Consider the following 20196-nt stretch of genomic DNA (forward strand, 5'->3'; position numbering starts at 1 on the left):
CAAATTCGTTACTTTTAAGAGTTCCGGCACAGAGTATCGCGGATGTATTTTTAAAACATCTTCGACAATAATGCAAAAAGAAAATAAATTTGTTTAAGCTTTCACGGTAGAGAACCTTCTTAACGTCAACTTCTGCCAGATATAGGAACGTGTATAACGTCTCCCCGAGTGCTTCGTGTAAGTCGATAAGTCGAGAGAGAAAGAACGCGTCGCTCATCGCGGCACGAATCGCTCTTTAAATTCGATTATGACACGGTCGACTGTATCAGCGATACGTTAAAGTTCTAATGCCGCGCGGATCGAAAAAATACTCCGGAAGGCACGATAGCGGTTAAAAATCCTGAGCCGCTTGAAATTCCCATTTACGAAAATATACAGAAACAAGGGGGACAGGTTAAAAAAGAAAAAAGAAAAAAAAGGAACGGTGCCGGCGCGGCTGAACTGCGAAGCAGATTTCAACCCTCCGGGGGCTTGGGAGCTAACCTCAGCTAGAGCCGATTAACGATGCAATTTATCAAAAAATAAAAGCATGCTTTTAAGCTGATATTTCGCGACACATGGCGCTACTCCGCTCGCGGAAAATATCCCCAACGCAAATCGCCTTCGTTTTTCCTGAACGGTATAATTACTCCACTTTCGAAAGCTCGTTCACTTGCTCGAGCATAACCGACTTGAGTTATCTTGGAACGGTCGTTAAGGACTTCTGCGCGAATCCGTTCACGAATTGAATTACACTTCACTCTTTATCGATGAATTTGTAGCAACGGGTAGTTAGATACTGCTCGACGCGACTCGATTCCGCTTCTTTGTTAAATTTTCATTATCGTGTAACGTCGACGTCGGTATTCACCGGACACTTCGCAACGTTTGTCTTGGTTTTTCAATTAATCGAATAGGGGTCCGGAGGAAGAGCATACGTTTACACAAAGTATAAAAATTTTTAAATGATTCGACACCGTAGCAATGGAATCGACGAGTCGAAAACGGTACAAGTCCAAAAGGGACACTTTGAGAGATTTGGAGAAACAGATTTTTGCACTCGTTAAACTCGAGGGATTACGCGAAACATGTAGAGTATACGTAGAGGACTTCTTTTGCACTGTTCTTGATCCCGACGTGTAGTTCTATGCATTTTACATGTACGTAGTTTCGAAGTTATTTGAACGTGTGAACTTGTATCGTTCTTCGACTCGTAGACTCGATTAAAGAAGCAGTCGGTGTAACACATCCGTCTCTCGCTTTGAAACTTAATAACAATCCAATAAGGAAAAAGTTGCTTTTTAGGCAGTATTTATTAACCGCAAACACAAAGTTGAGTATGAAAATCGATACTCTCGACACGGGCGTGTATCATACACCCTTCTAGACACGCGTTCAATTATAAATCTTCGCTGAAAAATAGCATTGTTTACGAAACATAGTATCGAACTACACGCCTTTTAAAGATTAATAAACGATTTTAGTACGATCGAATTCGAGTTCAAAATACAGCTGTATTACTTGTAGAGAGCCTTACCCTTAAAGAACGAGAAAAACGGAAAGAATGCGATCGATATTTTAGTTACAATCTATTCCAAACATTTCCAAATATAATTTCCAAAAAATTGTATCATATAATACTTTTCGTAAAATCAACCGTGTGTAAAATAACGTATCTTCTTTTAGTCGACAACCTGTGTATTATCTCTCCTAGTAAGAACTTTCTCAAACTGCTCTCTGATACTGTACGTTTCATCGAATTGCATTTTATTGATATAAATCGCTCCTCTTAATTTTACCAATTCGATTGTTCCGTCTGTTGCGATTAAACGAATAAATATAAATTCGAAATGAATTCTTTCGCTAATTCGACCTACAATTTTCTCTCGAACGTATCGTGTACTAACTCGGTTACACGATACACGTTGGCTAAATTTCCTGACGAATCCGATATTACTTTGCCAAGGTTTTCAACGTGGACCGCGCAGACCGATCGCGACGATCGATGGGAATTTCTTGGCCGATTCGTGACGAATAAAATTGCCGGAAGCGACGTCAGACAATATTTCGCTCGTTAAGAACCACGGCGGCACCGGAAGAGGGCAAGAGATATTAAAAGTAAGGCACGATGAGCGAAGTTATCTCATTAGAACAGCTTGTAAAGCCAATCTCCGCTGTGCTCTTGCGCCGACCGCGGATTACACGCTACTTTCGAAGATGATTGAGAGTTTTGGCCTGTCTCTCTCATAATCGGAGCCATTCCAACGGGGGTGAGGATTCTCGAAAAGAGGGATAAACGTTCGAAAAGTCGTCGATTGAACGACGATCGAGCAAAGGTTCAGCGAATACGATTAATAAATCGATGCGTTCTTCGTACTTCAACATTTTTGTTCTAAAACCGTTGTACTGTACTACCAATGTACTGTTCGAAACTGAGAAGTTGACTTCTGGAAGAAATTGAAAATTGTACTGAATCGAGCGGTACAGTTGTTCTTCAAATATCCGTGATTAATTGTACGTAAAAATTGTTAATCACCGTCTACAACTTCTTTACAACTCGAAGAGTAAAGAATATAAGACGCACGTTCGTAAGACGTTTTCTATTTATTTCTGTATATAGATACGCATTTATGAATCATACTGTATTTCGTATACAATCGTATGTTCGAGTATTTGGATAAAGAAGATTCTGTACAATAGTTGTTACACGAGTAACGATTCGAGGTAAACGTTCGACGTGTAGCGTATTAATTAAATACAAATTTAGATAGCGAGGAAACGTCCAACGAATAAATCAGCGGAAAGGATAAGATTAATTACGTGATTTAGTTTAAAGAGGGAATCCTGGAAATCTCTGGCGTAAGGAAGCAATTACGGGGTAGACGATCGATCGACGGAAATTGACTGGCGAGTTTTCTTCCCTCTCGTTCATTTTTCGGCCATCTCGTAATCATTACGTAGCTACCGAGTGATCAGCATGTACCACGTATCTGGCCACACGATTACCAACTAAATCAAACCACGCGCGAATATTGAAATATGCTAAGAGAATCCATATCGCCACCTGTTCCCTTAATGCACTCATATGTATGTGTAGGATATTCTAATGTGATTTCCGATTCATAATGCATCGACGGAACGAGGGAGAAAAGATGAGAGGACACGAACGTGACGGAAACAAGAACCGCGTCATACTTCCGAATTCTCACACGCGAGGATATGAGCTAACTTTCATTTTAACCGAACCGAAGGGACTGATAGATTCTCCAACCGATTTTACGCCGCTATTCCGAAACTCGGGCCGAAGGATCGAACGGGGCTCATTTTCGTACCAGCGACATTTCTCTTAGAAGCAACCAACCTCGCGAACCAAACTGGGAGCAACGAAAATGTATTTTCAATTAGCCGAACACCGTTGCAAAATCGAAAGTTTTGGAGCCAATTAATTTAGAGGAGAATGCTCCGATGACCTAAATTTTCATGTACGGTGTCAAGGACAACATTTCGAACAATCTTTTTCTCTAGAATGATTGGAAATCACCTTTACTTTACTAGATATACTTTCGATTTTGATTTCCGGGTTGCGTACATTCCTTGCGCGTGATTAGAATCAATTTTTATTAGAAACCAACCAAACTTAATTGATAAAAATTAACTCGATTACACGAAGTTCGTCACAAGTAAACAACAAGTACACCGATAAACTATCGAAATTTCTGCTCTCCACGCTACACTTTGAACAAGTATCCAGGACATCCTTAAATTTGGAAAACCGATCATCAATGTTCACAACGTATTGAATCATCTGAACCTAACGACATTTAAACGGAGATGTTCGAAGCTTGATTTAAATTTTGCACAGAAAATGTTAAATAGCTCTGTAAATAATCTGGAAATTTTAACTCGTTTTAATTTATGTTCATCTCAACCCTGTATGAAACACCAGCTCCGTCTTAAGCTCATCGAGGTATTCGTGACTAATTTAATTACACTGATAGAATATCAAAAACTTTAACTCGAACCACGAACAAACTAACTACTTCTCTACCAAAATATACACAATATACCAAAAGGATTACATCTCGTACAAATAAACCACTAAATAAATGGGAAAAAATTAACAAACTATGTGAAGGTGTTTAAACCATTCTGGACAATAGAGAAACCAGCATGGAATGAACACTTTAAAACCGAACAGAAGAGAACGAATGCATGTTTATTTCTAAGGAGTACGTGTGACCCTTTTCAAAGTAGAATGAGAATGTATGCATACGTATACCTGTATGGAAGGCCAGAGTGGGACAGCGTAGCGCAGAGTGCAGTCGATAGCTTTGCACTATCGTGACTCGTACTCCTGGAAGAGTCCCAGTGGCAAATTTTGGGCATTCAGGTAAATCGCAACACTACTTTAAAACACGATCAGTATTCATTCGCAACACTAATATGAAACGCGATCAGTAGTCATTCGCAACGCTAATTTAAAACACAAACAGTATTCATTCGCAAATCTTATATAAAACGCGATCAGTACTAATTCGCAACGCTAATTTAAAACGCGATCAGTACTAATTCGTAACGCTAATTTAAAACGCGATCAGTAGTCATTCGCGACACTAACTTAAAACGCGATCAGTACTCATTCGCGACACTACTTTAAAACGCGAATTGCCCAACATCACTGGGTGAGGGGTCGGCATGTATGTGTAAAATATACATGCGCCAACCTATAAACAAACTAACTACTACATAACTAACTACTACATAAGCTACAGGCGAGTACAGTGACAAAGTAGTAACAGGAATGACTTTCCATCTTCGAATGAAAATCCGAAGATGGAGAGCCATTTGTTGCAGCCCTCTCTTGCGACAGTTTGTCCAGGCCTCTTCGGCATACCAGCCTCTTCGGCATATCAGCCACTTCGTTCTTCGGGCGGCACTGCCCGATCTGAAACTCCTAGGCCCAAGATTCCGTGCAGCACGCGTGCGACCGTGCTAACGATTCTAGGAACCGTTGGTCGTGCAATGCACGCGCGAAGAATCTCGAGCGTAACGTTCGTTTCGACGCCTAACGACGCGACCGCGTCCGCGAAAGCTAAGGGAGAGAAACCCGAAGAATAGAAAGCAACGCCAGAAGCAAACGGCATGCTCCGTTTGGACCAGCTTCGCGATCAATTCTTCGAATTCTCCTACAGGTGCAGGTACGTCGCGCGATAACGCGCCTACCCGAATTGAGAACGCGACGACCTGCCCTGGCCCTACCTAACCGTTTTTAGCACACATACCAGAAGTAAGTTACCTACACCTACCTAGCCCTGTATTTAAAAATGGCAAAGCACATTCTCTCAAACACAACCACTCCACGATTCTCACGCATACCGCCCGGGTGCAACGAGCCTAACCTAGGGAGGCGTACCCGGGACGCCTCCGACACCCGAGTTCAACGCACAACTTGCACACTCTAAGGTACGTACCAATTTCCTGAAATCGGCTGACAAAGGCTAGCGATCATTGCGTATACGTATCGTTTACGAAAACATGTAGCACTTTAGTGATTTATAGTATACTTGACAAAATGTATCGCGTATACGTTCGTTCAAAAAGCTATTAGCATTCGTTTCGTGAAATACGGAAAAGAGTATATGTCCAAGTAAGAACGTAAACAATTGTAATATAAATATAATAGCAAATTAACATTTGATAACTCGACCGTCACGTACAGTAATACGTAATTACAGAGTATTTAACGTAACTCGTCGATATATTTTCAAACCGACGCAATTCCACAGCCTAACCATACACATGTGGCGGCACTACCCACGCTTGCCACCAGAGGGAAACTCACCACCAACCGTTTCCCGCAAGTTCCCGTACCTGCTCCGATCGGTATATATACGACCTCTTACCGATCTTCCAATGTCCCGGCGTATAAGGCAGGGCCTGCTAGGATGCCTTACTGACGAGTCCACTAGCAGGCCCGGGATGAAACGCTTATCCCCACTTCCTTATATTTCCGTTCACTCCTTCCTCACATACTTTAATTTAGCGCCGCCAAAGTGGTGACCCCGTCTAAGAACAACGCAACCTTCTGGACAACAGCACAGCAGCAGTACAGGTGCAGCACAAGACGATGGAAGGAACGCAACGTAAAGGCCGATTTTTCGTAAATCCCCCTCTCCGAGGGTTGACTCCTCGACCTGCCAGCGACGACACGAACGCTATACTCCCGGCTAACCATCAGGATCAACCCCAGGAGGACAGCAGGCAGCTTGTCGACATTATTCACCGACCACACCGATGCGTTTCATAAATACTGGTACGCGCACGCATCAACGTCGGACAACAAGCGAAAACGCGGCTTGAGCAAACGATGCTCGCCACGCGTATTTCGCAATCGACAGCAGCTGGGCCTTACTACGAAAAAGAAGCATTCTTGTCTTCCACCGCTCTGGACAACCTCCTCCTGTGCCTGTTGTGCCACCGACCAACGGAACAAATACCTACGCCACTGGGACATCAGGACGGAACTTCAAAGTATCGTTTACCACTGGCAAGGGGGTTATGTGGCGGCACTACCCACGCTTGCCACCAGAGGGAAACTCACCACCAACCGTTTCCCGCAAGTTCCCGTACCTGCTCCGATCGGTATATATACGACCTCTTACCGATCTTCCAATGTCCCGGCGTATAAGGCAGGGCCTGCTAGGATGCCTTACTGACGAGTCCACTAGCAGGCCCGGGATGAAACGCTTATCCCCACTTCCTTATATTTCCGTTCACTCCTTCCTCACATACTTTAATTTAGCGCCGCCAAAGTGGTGACCCCGTCTAAGAACAACGCAACCTTCTGGACAACAGCACAGCAGCAGTACAGGTGCAGCACAAGACGATGGAAGGAACGCAACGTAAAGGCCGATTTTTCGTAAATCCCCCTCTCCGAGGGTTGACTCCTCGACCTGCCAGCGACGACACGAACGCTATACTCCCGGCTAACCATCAGGATCAACCCCAGGAGGACAGCAGGCAGCTTGTCGACATTATTCACCGACCACACCGATGCGTTTCATAAATACTGGTACGCGCACGCATCAACGTCGGACAACAAGCGAAAACGCGGCTTGAGCAAACGATGCTCGCCACGCGTATTCCGCAATCGACAGCAGCTGGGCCTTACTACGAAAAAGAAGCATTCTTCTCTTCCACCGCTCTGGACAACCTCCTCCTGTGCCTGTTGTGCCACCGACCAACGGAACAAATACCTACGCCACTGGGACATCAGGACGGAACTTCAAAGTATCGTTTACCACTGGCAAGGGGGTTATGTGGCGGCACTACCCACGCTTGCCACCAGAGGGAAACTCACCACCAACCGTTTCCCGCAAGTTCCCGTACCTGCTCCGATCGGTATATATACGACCTCTTACCGATCTTCCAATGTCCCGGCGTATAAGGCAGGGCCTGCTAGGATGCCTTACTGACGAGTCCACTAGCAGGCCCGGGATGAAACGCTTATCCCCACTTCCTTATATTTCCGTTCACTCCTTTCTAACATTCTTTAATTTAGAGCCGCCAAACACACATCTGTGGAAAGTTACGTCGTGCACGATACGCTAGCGCAATGTCAACCGCTCGCACAGATTATTATCATAAATCTTACAAATTAACTCATCGTGCCCATTGCTTTCGCTCGGTCGAGTAACTCCTGGGCACTCTAACGAGTTCAAGCAATAAACACGGAAAAGTAATCCTGAAAATCCTAAACTACTAAGAGCGGTTAATATAATAGATCCAGCGGATAACGCGATAGTATTCCTTCGTTCTTTCTCATTTCATTTTCCATTAAAATGACTCGAATTTTTATTCGTGAAAAATCAAGAGAAAATTAGTAAAATGTATGACGAAATAAAATTACAATCAAAATTACGTTATTTAGAAGAAAAGCTAATTAATTAATAATGATTTAATTATTCATTTAATAATAATTACTTTGCTTTCATATTTGAGATTAATGATTGAATAAAATTGATTAAATTATTGATCGAAATACTGAACTTCCCTCGAGCGATTTCGTCGTCAAAGTAAATTTTTCAAAAGATGTAAAGAGCATACACAACGTGTTACTTTGACTCAGAAATCTGCTCGTCGCGAAACTTCTTCTTGCACACAATATTCAGCATCGAATACCTCATAACGGTCGCACTATAGTTTAACATGAATTTTGAATAACGTAGAGAATTATCAAGTATTCAAGAATATAATCACCGATATTAATCGAAATCGTCATTGTAATTATCATTCATATATTACTGTCTATTAATTTTTCATATTAAAAAACGCGGTGTGCAAGAAGACCCCTAGCCTGAACTAAGAAATATACCATGAAACGTTACTACCCACGGGTGTACGGTAAGTATACTCGCGGTCACTGTACTCGCCAAAGACAACAAATATAAATACAACCGGTCACCCGTGCCGATTCGGACCTTTCGTCCTACGACATGCTTGGGGACCGGAGGAACATAAATGACATGCGACTCACCGATCGTAGAATACGACGTACTTTATACCGCAGCGATGAACTCCAATGAGATGCCGATTCACCAAGTCGTCGAGGATGTTCCAAACAACAAGTATCATCGGGGAAGCTCTTGGACCCGTGGACGTCGTGCCAAAATCTGTTGAAAATATCACGAAACATGACAATCTGTTTTTAAAGTTACAAAATGGTATCACTTTTCTTTTAAAAAGTATTACTTTCTCGTATCTAACGAAAACTTTTAACAGTTTTGAATCTTTGAAACTAAAGTAGCAAAGGTTCAAAACTGTAAAGACTTGTTTGCATGCATATACGAACTGAGCTGATATACATATACTTACATTATTCGCTCGCTAAGCATCGCCCAATACTCCTCTTCAGTGATGCACCGACTCTAATACCGCGACGAATACTTTTGAAAATTGTAAAAAAAAAAAAAAAATGGAAAAATAAATAAAAATATATACCAACGCGACCGAAGATCGTAATCGACGAACAACACTGATTCTATTGTCGCGATTGAAAAAGGAAAAAGAGCCACGATGCTCTGGAAAGAATTTACAATGTTCGCGAAACACTGAATCTAGATCGCGTGTACCTAAAATGTTAACGAAACTCTACTCGGAGCCACTTTGCTCCGCAAAACGATAACAACTTTCTGCGCAATAAAATTTGACTCTACTGACCGCATTGCGCGCGGCCATCAAAATTACTGAAAGGAAAAGTGGTTAAAACGAGGGGGAGGGGAGGAGTAGCTTTTTGATCAAGAAAGGGATACTGGAGGAAATATTGCTTTTGTATTTGTAAAGAAAGTACTACACTTCCTTGATGTTTGCATCTTGTCGATATAAATACCAATATCGAGTAATTGTGCAACTTAAAAAATGTTATTATTGAATTTCAATGATTTCGAATACACAGATTTATGCACAATCCTTTGCATCGTGTATAAACGATACTAAAACTCGCTAAACCGTGACTGAAATACAATATAATCCTCCAATATGGTTAAAATTTAATTTGGGTCACAATTTGATTTGAAATTGTTAACTAATTCAATGTTAAAACAGTTTGAATTAATCGTTCGTTATTTGCCCTTCGCAGTGATCGATAATTAAGTCACGGATGCATAGAGCGAATAACAAATGAATCGAAGACAATAAAAGTAAAATACTAACATACCTATTACTTGTCGATCTTACCACTTCAAAGATTTTTCCAATAGTCCGCGAATTCCGTTCGAAATCATCTCGAACTGTCATGGTGCTGGTGCCACGTCACAACGTGACGCAAGCGCCGCAATTTCAATCGGGAATGTCGGGAATCTCTAACGGAAGCAACAAATTTGAAACACATTTATTGAATAAATAAAGGTGTATTATAATGAAAGAATATACGAACTCGAAGCATTTTGCGCAAAATTTTAATTTAATCCGGTGGTACAGATCGATACGTATCGATTATTAATACCCAACGAGTGTAAAAGAGGCCTCAAACGTCTAATTTTGTTCGTGACGCCGATCGAATTTATGATCAAAAGTATATTAATTTTCGACGATTCACGGTCAGAAAGCAAACAAGATTAATAATACCGATTAGAAGATATTAGATATTAACAAATAAAGATATACCTCGATGTTTGCAAATTTCCCCAGTTTCTAGAATCTTCTGATAGGTGTTATCCTTTCGACTTCCCCGGGGCAAATGGACGACCTCTGGCGAGACGCAGCGCCAAGTACCCGGATATCGCATATTGGCGCCAAAACTGCAATCGCGACTCTAATGAAAGCGATACATTTCAAGCATATTTATTGAAATAAATAAAGCTGTATTATGATTAAACAATAAATTCTAATAATTAAAAATATGAACTCGAGTTTATTTATTGTTTAATTATAATGTAGGCGTATTTAGTTTAATAAATTAATTAGTGTATCCGGCGATACAGATCGATATATATATCGATTGATACCAGCTACTATTGATCGTTATTATCGATTAGTATCCCCGGATTAAATTACCTTTTAATTTATTCAAATAAATAGTGCTCTATTATTATTAAACAATATGTGAACTCGAAGAATATTGCAATATTCTGTATTGCATTATTCTGTAACGATAAATTGTAATTTAATCCGAGGGTGCAAATCGATATGTATCGATTGATATTACATAGCTGGTGGAATGGAAACGCCAAGGAGCAAATTTTGTTCGCGACGCCGATCGAATTTATGATCAAAAGTATATTAATAGTCGATAAATCACGGTTAGAATGCGAACGAGAATAGTAATATCGATTAGAAACCAAATATTAGATATCAATAAATAAAGGACACACACCTCGCAGTTTGCAAATTTCTCGAGTCTCTCGAATCTTTCGATGCGTGTTATCCTTTCGACTTCCCCGGGGCAAATGGACGACCCCTCGCGGTACGCGGTATCAAGTAACGGAAACACGCAACACTAGCGCCACAAGTGTAATCGCGACCCTAACCGTAGCGATACATTTTAAACATAATTTATTGAAATTAATAAGGCTGTATTGTAATTAAACAATTAAAATTCGAATTTATATGTTGTTTAATTACAATCTAGATATATTTATTTCGATTAATTAATTACTATAATACATCCGGTGATACAGATCGATATGTATCGATTAATACCACATAGTAATCGATTCGTATCGATCTGCATCCCCGGATTAAATTACAATTTAATTTATTCAAACAAATACTGCTCGATTATAATTAAGGAACATACAAATTCAATGGATCTTGTCCAAAATTGTAATTTAATTCGAGGTTACAGGTCGATATGTATCGATCAATACCAACTGATATTAACCTATCGATCAGTATTCCCGAATTAAATTACAGTTTAATTTAATAAAACAAATACTGCTGGATTATAATTAAAGAACGTATAAGTTCAATGCATCTTGTCCAAAATTGTAATTTAATTCGAGGTCACAGATCGATACGTATCGATTACTAATATCTGGTATTAATCGATATGTATCAATTTTTATCTCCAAATTGATTACAGCTTTGTGTAAGATACATCGAGTTTGAATATTCCTTAATTATAATCGAGCAGTATTTGTTTAAATAAATTAAAGTGTAATTTAATTCGTCAATACTGATCGATAGATATCGGTTAATATCAGTTGGTATTAATCGATACATATCGATCTGTATCGCCAGATTTATTATAGTAATTAATTAATCGAACTAAATATGTCTAGATTGTAATTAAACAACATATGAATTCGAGTTCGTATATTATTTAATTATTATATAACTTTATTTATTACAATAAATGTGCTTAAAATGTATCGTTTCCATTAGAGTCGCGATTGCAGTTTTGGCAACAATGTTGCATCATTCGGGTTCTTGCCGCTGCGTCCCGCCAGAGGTCGTCCATTTGTTCCCGGGATATCGAAAGGATAACACCTATTGAAAGATTCCGAAGATTCGAGAAATTTGCGAACAAAGAGGTATGTGACCTTCATCTGTTTATATGTAATACATAGCTTCTAATCGTTATTATTACTCTCGTTTGCTTTCTCATTGCGAAACGTCCAATATTAATGTACTTTTGATCATAAATACAATCGGCGTGGCGAACGAAATTCACGCCTGGACGCTTCTTTTCAACTCGTTATCTAATATTAATCGATACGTGTCGATCCGTATTTTCGGTTTAAATTACAATTTTTCACAAAATGTTTCGAATTTTAATTGTTTAATTACAATACAGCCTTATATATTTCAATAAATCGTTTTTAAAATATATCGCTTCGGTTATGGTCGCGATTACATTTGTGGCGTTAGTGTTGCGTCATTCCGTTACTTGATACCGCATACCGCGAGGGGTCGAGAGATTCGAGAGACTCGAGAAATTTGCAAACATCGAGGTGTGTGTCCTATAATTGTTGATATCTAATAACTTCTAATCGGTATTATTAATCTTGTTTGCTTTCTGACCGTGAATCGTCGAAAATTAATATACTTTTGATCATAAATTCGACCGGCGTCGCGAACAAAATTTGCTCCTTGGCGTTTCCATTCCACCAGCTATGTAATATCAATCGATACATATCGATTTGCACCCTCGGATTAAATTACAATTTATCGTTACAGAATAATGCAATACAGAATACTGCAATATTCTTCGAGTTCACATATTGTTTAATTATAGTAGAGCACTATTTATTTGAATAAATTAAAAGGTAATTTAATCCGGGGATACTAATCGATAATAACGATCAATAGTAGCTGGTATCAATCGATATATATCGATCTGTATCGCCGGATACACTAATTAATTTATTAAACTAAATACGCCTAGATTATAATTAAACAATAAATAAACTCGAGTTCATATTTTTAATTATTAGAATTTATTGTTTAATCATAATACAGCTTTATTTATTTCAATAAATATGCTTGAAATGTATCGCTTTCATTAGAGTCGCGATTGCAGTTTTGGCGCCAATATGCGATATCCGGGTACTTGGCGCTGCGTCTCGCCAGAGGTCGTCCATTTGTCCCGGGGAAGTCGAAAGGATAACACCTATCAGAAGATTCTAGAAACTGGAGAAATTTGCAAACATCGAGGTATATCTTTATTTGTTAATATCTAATATCTTCTAATCGGTATTATTAATCTTGTTTGCTTTCTGACCGTGAATCGTCGAAAATTAATATACTTTTGATCATAAATTCGATCGGTGTCGCGAACAAAATTAGACGTTTGAGGCCTCTTTTACACTCGTTGCGTATTAATAATCGATACGTATCGATCTGTACCACCGGATTAAATTAAAATTTTGCGCAAAATGCTTCGAGTTCGTATATTGTTTAATTATAATACAGCCTTATTTATTCAATAAATGTGTTTCAAATTTATTGCTTCCGTTAGAGATTCCCGAGATTCCCGACTCACTTTGCGGCGCTTGCGTCGCGTCGTATCATCAGCGTCATGAAACTTCGAGATCATTTCGAACGGAATTCGTGGACTATTGGAAAAATCTTCGAAGTAGTAAGATCGATAATTAATAGGTGTGTTAATATTTTACTTTTATTGTGTTGGATTCACTTGTTATTCGCTCTATGCACCCGTGATTTAATTATCGATCACTGCGAAGGGCAAATAACGAACGATTAATTCAAACTGTTTTAACGTTGAATTAGTTAACAATTTAAAATCAAATTGTGACCCAAATTAAATTTTAACCGTATTGGAGTGACTCGTATTATATTGTATTTCAATCGCGGTTTAGCGTGTTTTAGTATCGTTTATACACGATGCAAACGATTGTGCATAAATCTGTCTTTTCGAAATCATTGCAATTGTGTTTGCGTACGAGTTCCAGACGCGAGTTTGATTGCACGTAGTAACTGCACAGTCGTGTATTAACGTGTTATTCAAAGCCAAGTAACTTTAAATTCTGCAATGAGTTTTTAAATATTTATGAACATCGCGATATATTTACAATTCGGCAAATATGAAGATGTTTGCTGCTCCAACGATGAAAGTCGATTTGTAATAACATTTTTTAAGTTGCGCAATTACTCGATATTGGTATTTATATCGACAAGATGCAAACATCAAGGAAGTGTAGTACTTTCTTTACAAATACAAAAGCAATATTTCCTCCAGTATCCCTTTCTTGATCAAAAAGCTACTCCTCCCCTCCCCCTCGTTTTAACCACTTTTCCTTTCAGTAATTTTGATGGCCGCGCGCAATGCGGTCAGTAGAGTCAAATTTTATTGCGCAGAAAGTTGTTATCGTTTTGCGGAGCAAAGTGGCTCCGAGTAGAGTTTCGTTAACATTTTAGGTACACGCGATCTAGATTCAGTGTTTCGCGAACATTGTAAATTCTTTCCAGAGCATCGTGGCTCTTTTTCCTTTTTCAATCGCGACAATAGAATCAGTGTTGTTCGTCGATTACGATCTTCGGTCGCGTTGGTATATATTTTTATTTATTTTTCCATTTTTTTTTTTTTTTTACAATTTTCAAAAGTATTCGTCGCGGTATTAGAGTCGGTGCATCACTGAAGAGGAGTATTGGGCGATGCTTAGCGAGCGAATAATGTAAGTATATGTATATCAGCTCAGTTCGTATATGCATGCAAACAAGTCTTTACAGTTTTGAACCTTTGCTACTTTAGTTTCAAAGATTCAAAACTGTTAAAAGTTTTCGTTAGATACGAGAAAGTAATACTTTTTAAAAGAAAAGTGATACCATTTTGTAACTTTAAAAACAGATTGTCATGTTTCGTGATATTTTCAACAGATTTTGGCACGACGTCCACGGGTCCAAGAGCTTCCCCGATGATACTTGTTGTTTGGAACATCCTCGACGACTTGGTGAATCGGCATCTCATTGGAGTTCATCGCTGCGGTATAAAGTACGTCGTATTCTACGATCGGTGAGTCGCATGTCATTTATGTTCCTCCGGTCCCCAAGCATGTCGTAGGACGAAAGGTCCGAATCGGCACGGGTGACCGGTTGTATTTATATTTGTTGTCTTTGGCGAGTACAGTGACCGCGAGTATACTTACCGTACACCCGTGGGTAGTAACGTTTCATGGTATATTTCTTAGTTCAGGCTAGGGGTCTTCTTGCACACCGCGTTTTTTAATATGAAAAATTAATAGACAGTAATATATGAATGATAATTACAATGACGATTTCGATTAATATCGGTGATTATATTCTTGAATACTTGATAATTCTCTACGTTATTCAAAATTCATGTTAAACTATAGTGCGACCGTTATGAGGTATTCGATGCTGAATATTGTGTGCAAGAAGAAGTTTCGCGACGAGCAGATTTCTGAGTCAAAGTAACACGTTGTGTATGCTCTTTACATCTTTTGAAAAATTTACTTTGACGACGAAATCGCTCGAGGGAAGTTCAGTATTTCGATCAATAATTTAATCAATTTTATTCAATCATTAATCTCAAATATGAAAGCAAAGTAATTATTATTAAATGAATAATTAAATCATTATTAATTAATTAGCTTTTCTTCTAAATAACGTAATTTTGATTGTAATTTTATTTCGTCATACATTTTACTAATTTTCTCTTGATTTTTCACGAATAAAAATTCGAGTCATTTTAATGGAAAATGAAATGAGAAAGAACGAAGGAATACTATCGCGTTATCCGCTGGATCTATTATATTAACCGCTCTTAGTAGTTTAGGATTTTCAGGATTACTTTTCCGTGTTTATTGCTTGAACTCGTTAGAGTGCCCAGGAGTTACTCGACCGAGCGAAAGCAATGGGCACGATGAGTTAATTTGTAAGATTTATGATAATAATCTGTGCGAGCGGTTGACATTGCGCTAGCGTATCGTGCACGACGTAACTTTCCACAGATGTGTGTTTGGCGGCTCTAAATTAAAGAATGTTAGAAAGGAGTGAACGGAAATATAAGGAAGTGGGGATAAGCGTTTCATCCCGGGCCTGCTAGTGGACTCGTCAGTAAGGCATCCTAGCAGGCCCTGCCTTATACGCCGGGACATTGGAAGATCGGTAAGAGGTCGTATATATACCGATCGGAGCAGGTACGGGAACTTGCGGGAAACGGTTGGTGGTGAGTTTCCCTCTGGTGGCAAGCGTGGGTAGTGCCGCCACATAACCCCCTTGCCAGTGGTAAACGATACTTTGAAGTTCCGTCCTGATGTCCCAGTGGCGTAGGTATTTGTTCCGTTGGTCGGTGGCACAACAGGCACAGGAGGAGGTTGTCCAGAGCGGTGGAAGAGAAGAATGCTTCTTTTTCGTAGTAAGGCCCAGCTGCTGTCGATTGCGGAATACGCGTGGCGAGCATCGTTTGCTCAAGCCGCGTTTTCGCTTGTTGTCCGACGTTGATGCGTGCGCGTACCAGTATTTATGAAACGCATCGGTGTGGTCGGTGAATAATGTCGACAAGCTGCCTGCTGTCCTCCTGGGGTTGATCCTGATGGTTAGCCGGGAGTATAGCGTTCGTGTCGTCGCTGGCAGGTCGAGGAGTCAACCCTCGGAGAGGGGGATTTACGAAAAATCGGCCTTTACGTTGCGTTCCTTCCATCGTCTTGTGCTGCACCTGTACTGCTGCTGTGCTGTTGTCCAGAAGGTTGCGTTGTTCTTAGACGGGGTCACCACTTTGGCGGCGCTAAATTAAAGTATGTGAGGAAGGAGTGAACGGAAATATAAGGAAGTGGGGATAAGCGTTTCATCCCGGGCCTGCTAGTGGACTCGTCAGTAAGGCATCCTAGCAGGCCCTGCCTTATACGCCGGGACATTGGAAGATCGGTAAGAGGTCGTATATATACCGATCGGAGCAGGTACGGGAACTTGCGGGAAACGGTTGGTGGTGAGTTTCCCTCTGGTGGCAAGCGTGGGTAGTGCCGCCACATAACCCCCTTGCCAGTGGTAAACGATACTTTGAAGTTCCGTCCTGATGTCCCAGTGGCGTAGGTATTTGTTCCGTTGGTCGGTGGCACAACAGGCACAGGAGGAGGTTGTCCAGAGCGGTGGAAGACAAGAATGCTTCTTTTTCGTAGTAAGGCCCAGCTGCTGTCGATTGCGAAATACGCGTGGCGAGCATCGTTTGCTCAAGCCGCGTTTTCGCTTGTTGTCCGACGTTGATGCGTGCGCGTACCAGTATTTATGAAACGCATCGGTGTGGTCGGTGAATAATGTCGACAAGCTGCCTGCTGTCCTCCTGGGGTTGATCCTGATGGTTAGCCGGGAGTATAGCGTTCGTGTCGTCGCTGGCAGGTCGAGGAGTCAACCCTCGGAGAGGGGGATTTACGAAAAATCGGCCTTTACGTTGCGTTCCTTCCATCGTCTTGTGCTGCACCTGTACTGCTGCTGTGCTGTTGTCCAGAAGGTTGCGTTGTTCTTAGACGGGGTCACCACTTTGGCGGCGCTAAATTAAAGTATGTGAGGAAGGAGTGAACGGAAATATAAGGAAGTGGGGATAAGCGTTTCATCCCGGGCCTGCTAGTGGACTCGTCAGTAAGGCATCCTAGCAGGCCCTGCCTTATACGCCGGGACATTGGAAGATCGGTAAGAGGTCGTATATATACCGATCGGAGCAGGTACGGGAACTTGCGGGAAACGGTTGGTGGTGAGTTTCCCTCTGGTGGCAAGCGTGGGTAGTGCCGCCACATGTGTATGGTTAGGCTGTGGAATTGCGTCGGTTTGAAAATATATCGACGAGTTACGTTAAATACTCTGTAATTACGTATTACTGTACGTGACGGTCGAGTTATCAAATGTTAATTTGCTATTATATTTATATTACAATTGTTTACGTTCTTACTTGGACATATACTCTTTTCCGTATTTCACGAAACGAATGCTAATAGCTTTTTGAACGAACGTATACGCGATACATTTTGTCAAGTATACTATAAATCACTAAAGTGCTACATGTTTTCGTAAACGATACGTATACGCAATGATCGCTAGCCTTTGTCAGCCGATTTCAGGAAATTGGTACGTACCTTAGAGTGTGCAAGTTGTGCGTTGAACTCGGGTGTCGGAGGCGTCCCGGGTACGCCTCCCTAGGTTAGGCTCGTTGCACCCGGGCGGTATGCGTGAGAATCGTGGAGTGGTTGTGTTTGAGAGAATGTGCTTTGCCATTTTTAAATACAGGGCTAGGTAGGTGTAGGTAACTTACTTCTGGTATGTGTGCTAAAAACGGTTAGGTAGGGCCAGGGCAGGTCGTCGCGTTCTCAATTCGGGTAGGCGCGTTATCGCGCGACGTACCTGCACCTGTAGGAGAATTCGAAGAATTGATCGCGAAGCTGGTCCAAACGGAGCATGCCGTTTGCTTCTGGCGTTGCTTTCTATTCTTCGGGTTTCTCTCCCTTAGCTTTCGCGGACGCGGTCGCGTCGTTAGGCGTCGAAACGAACGTTACGCTCGAGATTCTTCGCGCGTGCATTGCACGACCAACGGTTCCTAGAATCGTTAGCACGGTCGCACGCGTGCTGCACGGAATCTTGGGCCTAGGAGTTTCAGATCGGGCAGTGCCGCCCGAAGAACGAAGTGGCTGATATGCCGAAGAGGCTGGTATGCCGAAGAGGCCTGGACAAACTGTCGCAAGAGAGGGCTGCAACAAATGGCTCTCCATCTTCGGATTTTCATTCGAAGATGGAAAGTCATTCCTGTTACTACTTTGTCACTGTACTCGCCTGTAGCTTATGTAGTAGTTAGTTATGTAGTAGTTAGTTTGTTTATAGGTCGGCGCATGTATATTTTACACATACATGCCGACCCCTCACCCAGTGATGTTGGGCAATTCGCGTTTTAAAGTAGTGTCGCGAATGAGTACTGATCGCGTTTTAAGTTAGTGTTGCGAATGACTACTGATCGCGTTTCAATTTAATGTTGCAAATTAGTACTGATCGCGTTTTATATTAATGTTACGAATTAGTATTGATCGCGTTTTATATTAGTGTTACGAATGAATACTGATCGCGTTTTAAATTAGCGTTGCGAATTAGTACTGATCGCGTTTTGTATTAGTGTTGCGAATGAGTACTGATCGCTTTTTAAATTAGCGTTGCGAATGAGTACTGATCGCGTTTTAAATTAGCGTTGCGAATGATTACTGATCGCGTTTTATATTAGTGTTGCGAATAAATACTGATCGCGTTTTAAAGTAGTGTTGCGATGTACCTGAATGCCCAAAATTTGCCACTGGGACTCTTCCAGGAGTACGAGTCACGATAGTGCAAAGCTATCGACTGCACTCTGCGCTACGCTGTCCCACTCTGGCCTTCCATACAGGTATACGTATACATACATTCTCATTCTACTTTGAAAAGGGTCACACGTACTCCTTAGAAATAAACATGCATTCGATCTCTTCTGTTCAGTTTTAAAGTGTTCATTCCACGCTGGTTTCTCTATTGTCCAGAATAGTTGGAACGCCTATACATAGGTGTTGATACATAGTACAAAAGAATAAACGAAGTGTGTAACTAACGAATCAAGAAAAACAGAAACGCAATTAATATTGCTTTACTACTAAATCGTGAAACGATTACAAGAGTGAAAAACTTATCAGTTATACATGTATACATGTATGTATACGTATTATTACATCATCGAATAAAATTTATTCGATCTTTTTGAATTACTTTCGACTCTACCCAATGTATATAGAATTGAACTCTAAAGATTCCGCGTTATTTTGTATTATAAATTATTGCTGATCATATTCAGAGGACATCGAAGGTGTTGAATAAATAACGTTGGTCAATACTCGCGTTGTTATTGTCCTCCATATTGGCAACAATGAATTGAACATCAGCTGTTTACTCCATCTACCGTATTCACCGGTATTACCGCCTATAGTTCTCCATTTATTTAAATATACCAATATAGAGTACATTTGTACAATATAGAATACGCGGGACGATATATAAATGTGTAATTAATTCTAAAGGGACTCTTCCACGAGAAACAATTTTCCAACGTGAAACGTCTAACATCGTTCCGTGTGAATTTAACTTTTACTTCTCTCTGTCAAAAACGATCGAAGGAAATGTAACCCGTCTTCTTACGCCTTGTAGATAACAGATATCAGATAGTATGTCACGTGTCTCGAAAAAATCCATTCTCGATGATATTTTCTCGCCTTGGAACCTTCGATATATACAGGGATA

At 40.6% G+C, this 20196-nt stretch overlaps 1 protein-coding gene and 1 long non-coding RNA gene across 4 annotated transcripts in view; one reads left to right on the forward strand and one right to left on the reverse strand.

The window, feature by feature from the left end:
- Positions 1–4414: 4414 nt before the first annotated feature.
- LOC143151301 (uncharacterized) lies at positions 4415–9281 on the reverse strand. 2 transcript variants are annotated; one of them, XR_012993283.1, is made up of 3 exons: positions 8854–9281; positions 8516–8651; positions 4415–4703 (listed from the first exon to the last, which is right to left on the reverse strand). It is a non-coding gene; the product is annotated as an uncharacterized LOC143151301 (long non-coding RNA). The 2 variants fall into 2 exon arrangements; XR_012993284.1 differs by having other exon boundaries at positions 4415–4714.
- Positions 9282–19092: 9811 nt separating this feature from the next.
- Positions 19093–20196, forward strand: part of LOC143151511 (band 4.1-like protein 4) — a 226401-nt gene continuing 225297 nt past the window's right edge. For both annotated transcript variants that reach the window (XM_076320712.1, XM_076320710.1), the window contains exon 1: positions 19093–19315. The gene's annotated coding sequence lies outside the window, so the exon portion shown is untranslated. The remainder of the gene's footprint in view (positions 19316–20196) is intronic.

This window comes from Ptiloglossa arizonensis, chromosome 9 (assembly GCF_051014685.1).
Source record: "Ptiloglossa arizonensis isolate GNS036 chromosome 9, iyPtiAriz1_principal, whole genome shotgun sequence".
NCBI lineage: Eukaryota > Metazoa > Arthropoda > Insecta > Hymenoptera > Colletidae > Ptiloglossa > Ptiloglossa arizonensis.